The following is a 6,180-nucleotide window of genomic DNA, read 5'->3' on the forward strand; positions in this document are numbered from 1 at the left end:
TTATTATCTTTAGTATGCTCATGATTATGCTATCAGAGTTATCTCGGGATCATTTGTAATCCTAAGTACCGTGTCTGCGTCTCGGAGGTAGCTTGGGTGTGACATCGGTAAATTCTAAATTTTATGTTTGATTGGTTATTTGTTATTGAATGATACAAATTTCTTATTATTGATTTAAAAATATAGGATTCCACCACATTGACATCCATTTCTACTGAAACTCAAGAAGCTATAGACGTACTAATTGCAGGCCTTCAAACTCCTTTGTGTGTTCTACCACTGAGTGTTGTCAAGTCACATCAACTAACCGATACACATCAATTTGAACCTGATAGTATGATATTGCGATCTATTAACTATTAGAGACCCTTGTTCAACCATTTCGGATGCCATCGAAAATTCTTCAATCGACATATGTGACTCATTTTGATTCTATTACAAAGGAAACACAAAAAGTTGAAGAATAAGTTCATCCGATCTCCCCATTTGATGGACTTGGTATTTCATACCAACTTCCGTCAAATTTATTGGACGAATATTCTAATGGATGATAAATACAGAGAAAATGCAACTTCATTTGGATTTGAACACATGGAATTTGTAGTTGTCTTTCCTAGCGATATAAATTGGTTTTATGTCTTATCTCAGCAAAACAAATGCTGGACAGGTCAACTATGAATAGAAATATACATTATTATATCTATGATACATTGATATTTTGTATCATATACATTATCTTGGATGTGTATATGATACAAAAGTATATCATATACGTTTACTATATTGTCTAACATTTGTTAAATTTATGTTGCAGTACATCAATGTAGTTTTGTATTACTTAAGGAAGAAGTCAAAACTACGGAACCCTAATGAGTACATATTCACCACTGTCAATTGCTTATTCAAGACATTTATTAATGATGCATACAATAGGTACTACTACGACGCTTCTGATGATAATTAAAGTACGCAAGAGCACATGGCATGTGGTGCTGTTGTATCTGGAATCGGGAGGTCAATTAAGAACATAATCAAAGGATTTCCATCCCAGCTGGTGTACCATGGCATCTAGTTGATGAGGTATACATCCCAGTGAACTTAAATGGTGAGTTCCATTTGGTGTTGGTTGTTGTTGTTGTAAAAAAAAAAGGCTCATTCGCGTCTACGATTCATCAATCGGTACAAGAATAAAAGAGTCACGTGGTGAGATATAAAAGTTGGCGATTATGCTATCATTTTTCCTTCATGACAGTGCTTTTTTCGATCAAACTGAACGAACCGACTGGTCATCATTGGATGCTTACAAGGACATTCAAACTGGAATGCTTTTGGAACTAAACATCATATTTAAAGTTGAATTCGCACAAACATCATGCAACAACAATGCGATAGCTTGTAACTATTAACATGTCTTTTATTAAAGTTACAATATATATTATTTCTCTTTATAATGAATAATTCTCATTATTTAAATGGATTGCATAATGTATGTAGATTCTTTTGCTGAGTACCTTAGCGATGGGATTCCTGTTTCCAAAATTGGTTTCCCTTCAGACTATTTCCGTACAAGATATAGAGACTTTTGTGGCAACATGCTACTAAAAAGTCTATGACATGATAAATTAGTGAAAATGATGATCCCAGAAGGCCTAGAAGTCATTTCAAGCAACCAGCTCAAGAAGATTTGGTCAGTATTGGTTAGATCTTAGAACACTTTTTATAGTGTTATTGTTTTTGAGACACATTAACTTTAGCTTTGAACTTTTGTGATTTTTGTTTTTTTTTTCAGATTTTGTACCAAAGAGTTACTGTTTATCTTAAAACTTGTTATTTTGACATCAACTTTCAATTTTTTGACATGTTATATATGAAGCACATTGATGTACAATCTTGTCATCAGATAATTTAAAACAAAAGTTGAATGACATTTATGTATCAGATTAATTTATCCTCAAACACATTACAACATTTACGCTCATTACTTCTTGTAAGCACTGATACTTCCACAGTTTACTAATGTAATGTATCATATTCATTAAATCATAAACAAACGAATTCAATCATTTTCATTGCTTCTAATAGGAACTGATACTTTGATACTCTGATACTCTGATATCTTTTGCTCAAATTTATAATACTATAATAACTCAATATATCACATTCAATCATTTATAAAGAAACACCTTTCTTATGCTGGTTGTTTATGCCAATTTATTCTAATTAGTTGTTGGCTCATTCATTTAACTTGTGATACATTAATAATTATAAATTTGAAATACATAGACTGATACAATTATTATAATCAAAATATATTGTATATTATTAGAAAACAAGTGATGATACATTATTTCAACACGTATTTTGGAACATAATCTTTTATGAAATCATATACAAATCTTAACATTTCAAATTATTGTAACAAGATTTCACCAGTTGATAATAGATTGCAATATTTTATCAAGGTTAAATCAAAAATAGAAAAAAAAAACTAAAAGTATAGGGAAATTTAATGCATTTGAAACATAATATATTTTAAACATAAAAGCAGCTCTAACAAAGAATTCTAGAAAGTCTTGTTTTGGGAAGAAAGTACAAGTCATTTTGTTGTGACCTTCCTGTCCACAACGTCCACAATGATTTATGTTTTTTGCTTATTTTTTCACCTGGACATTTCTTTCCCTTTTTCCTTGGTCTTCCAGCCAGCTTTTTGTATCTTGGTGGCAATACATTTTCATTCAAAACAACCTCTGGAGCTGACCAATCCTCCTTATCGGGCATTGGAAGTATAGGAACTTCATATGTGTTTGCTAATGTAGCTGGTTTATAGTAATCTAAGCAGTAGAGACGTATATCTATAATGTTTTTCTTCTTGAAAACAACCAATGCATGTCCACAAGATAGCTCGTCTATCTGAAATCTCCCACAGTTACAAATCTTCCTCTCAAGGCAAACAATGTGTTCTCGCCCACATTCAAAAATTGTATACATAAATTTAGTAGATTGCATAACCCGTCAACATTATGTAAGACACTCACCACCTATTAATTAAATCAACTTTATACTCATAACACCAAATAAAAAAAATTGCAGATACGTTATAGTTTATATATAGGCACATACCTGCACTTTCAAACATTTAGAAGCGTTTATATTCAACAACTCTTCAAATCTCTTACCCAGTGTTTCCTTTGTATAGGAAGCAATTTCTCTATGTTTTAATTCAGAAAAAAGAAAAATATTTTAATTTTATAAGTTTTTGATTTTTTTAGAGTCGCCACATAATTTTTAAGAAAACATAGTTTTCGAAAAGGTTCAAACAGGAAAACTTTAAGAAAATCTTAAAGAGGGGTTCGGCGATTCCCATTTATATTTTAAGAAGGTTCTTAAGACACCTAAAATATTCACTAACTCGTGATTTTTTGACAACTAATTTTTTTGGATAAAATGATCTAACTTAATCTTTTATCTTTTTTGTAATACCAACTTTAACTAAGTGAATAACTTTATCTTGCAAAATTTATTTTAAGTTTATTTACTTGATTGATTCAAATAAGTGATTAAAACGAGGTGGCATTTTTTGGGAATTCGAGATTTTAACCCTAAAAGTAACAGAAAAAATCAACAAACAAATAGATGAAAAGTAAAAGGAGAGAGATAGAGAGTTGGGTCCAAATTCGATTTCGATTCACCTTGACCGGTATTTGGACCCGCTTCATTTTGGGCCTTAAGCCCATTTAATTTGTACTTGTCCTAATTTATAATAGCCTAATTCTAATAATTTAATAACAATAACAAGGGAAAATTGTATAAAATAGCAAACTAATAACTTAAATTAAATGGAATAGCTAGGGTTTGATTTAATTGTGTTCCATAGCAAACATTATCTAAAAATTTGCTAGCGTCTCTCTCTCAGGAATCTCGCTCGCCACTCTCCATTCTCGCTCGCCTCTCTCGCTTTATACACAGAAGTGTATAATTCTATTTTTGTTTTGTATAAAGCGAGAGAAAATTGTATAAACACATGCAAAAATGTATATCTTCGCGATACACACTTAATTATACAATTTACAAACATTTTACTTCAAAAATTGCAGAGAAAAAGGCCAACAAATTATACAATTGTGAATTATACAATTGCAGTGAAATACAATTTTCTCTAGCTTTATACAACAGAAGTGTATATATTGTGTTTCTGTTTTTGTATAAAGCGAGAAAAACATATATCTTCTTGCTATACACTTATAATTATGCAATATACATACATTTTAATTCGATTCAACTATATGCAAAATAAATTATACAATTACAGCGAAATAGGCCAGCGAATTATACAATTTAGGCCAGCGAATTATACAATTTAGGCCAGTGAATTATACACTTGTATATGTATAGCGAATTATACAGTTTTTATGTTGGAAAACTTACATAAATATACTATAATAAAAAAATATTTACCATTTATAGCAATAATATTTTTATCTCACTTGATCACTTTTAATTCATTTATAATACAAGTTTAATACATATTACAAAGAATAATTTATTATTCACATATAATACAAATTTTAATGATGAATAATACATTTATCACACATTTTAATACATTTATAATACAATGTGACAATTTTTTACCAAACAAACATGATATATTTCAAAAAACAATTATAATTCATATATATTGCATACATAATTCACTTTTAATTCATATTACAGATTTAACAAAGTATTGCTATAAATGGTAATAAGCAAAAAGTATCGCTAAAATCAGTAATTATTTTTTAAAATGTATTAATTTATGTAATTTTTCCTTTTATGTTTGCTATGGAGTGCAATTATGCAAAATTTGCTATATTATACAAATATGAATTTTTTGTTTGCTATATGTGAAAGTTATCCTAAAAACAAGGGCTTAGGCCCAAAATAATAAAATACAACATACTAAGAAGGAACATATAAAAATGAAAATGGATTTCTTGATGAAAATCTTCAACTCTAGCCTGTCCGAATTCTTTCAACTTGGGACATGTACGCCTTTTCTGGTGAGCTTGGTTCGACATTAAAAGAGAAGGACAACTTATACTTAGGGAGTTTGGGTTTTAAACTACCCAAAATGCGTAGGAGATTTAGATCCGATGGACTCCGACGACGCTTACATGCAGCGACAATGAATAAAAATATACAAGTAACAAGTCATTCAATAAATATAATAATATAAAGTAATAATAAAAAGGGGGAATTCATGCTCTGTTTCATCAAGTGCCAAAAAGGATAATAATTCAAGTGATTCAATACCAAGATACAACCCATTAAAATTTATCATAACAAGTAAATACTAATGAAACGGCAGTAAGTAAGCTCAGTGAATAAAGGAATGAAGGGAAAATCCTAATCCTAAATTGACTAGCCAACCTTATGAAGGATAGATCAAGACGCGAAATATATATGTCATAAACTTACACAAGAGTAAAATATGTGTGTGATTATAAATTACTACCAATTTTATTAATGAATAACAGCTGTGAAGAGTTAAAGATGATGAGGGTACGTAGGTTAAGAAAAACTGATTAACATGACAAACAAAATTTCCAGCAGTAAGTGTATAAAGTAACACCATAATGGCGAATAACATGAAACAGACGAGTCGATATTTTCGCAATATATTCTTCCCTACATGAATATGGTATTCTCTAACTCGAAATATGAAACAATACAAGGCTAATAAACTACTAGGAAACCAGAGGAAAGTAAACAACTTACAATAGTCAAAATTCAACTTGACCATGTTAAGGTAATACACTCCAATCCCAATTTTATTTCAATCACAGCCACCCTCGCATTTCAATTCTAGCCAATCTCATTGCATTTTTAGCCATTCCATATCTTTTTCAATCTAATTTCAAGACCTCATCTTTTAATCTCATCCATCCATCTTTAAAATAAATCTTAGATCAAATCCTAGACGCTTATCTAAATTAATCTTACGGTTGTGATTAAATCTCCTATTTATCCTATTTTCTAATACCCTTAAAGACTTAATACTAAAATATCACTCATCGTCTTTCCTCTTCAACCGCCTTCCCCCTCTCCATTTTTTCCCGGTGAGCCTCCCTTCGATCCTCACCATCCTCCTCTCTCCCCTCGCCTTCCTCTCCGCCCCTCTCTCTCCCTCGCATTTCTTCC

The sequence above is a fragment of the Solanum lycopersicum genome, chromosome 10 (genome assembly GCF_036512215.1).
Source record: "Solanum lycopersicum chromosome 10, SLM_r2.1".
Lineage (NCBI taxonomy): Eukaryota > Viridiplantae > Streptophyta > Magnoliopsida > Solanales > Solanaceae > Solanum > Solanum lycopersicum.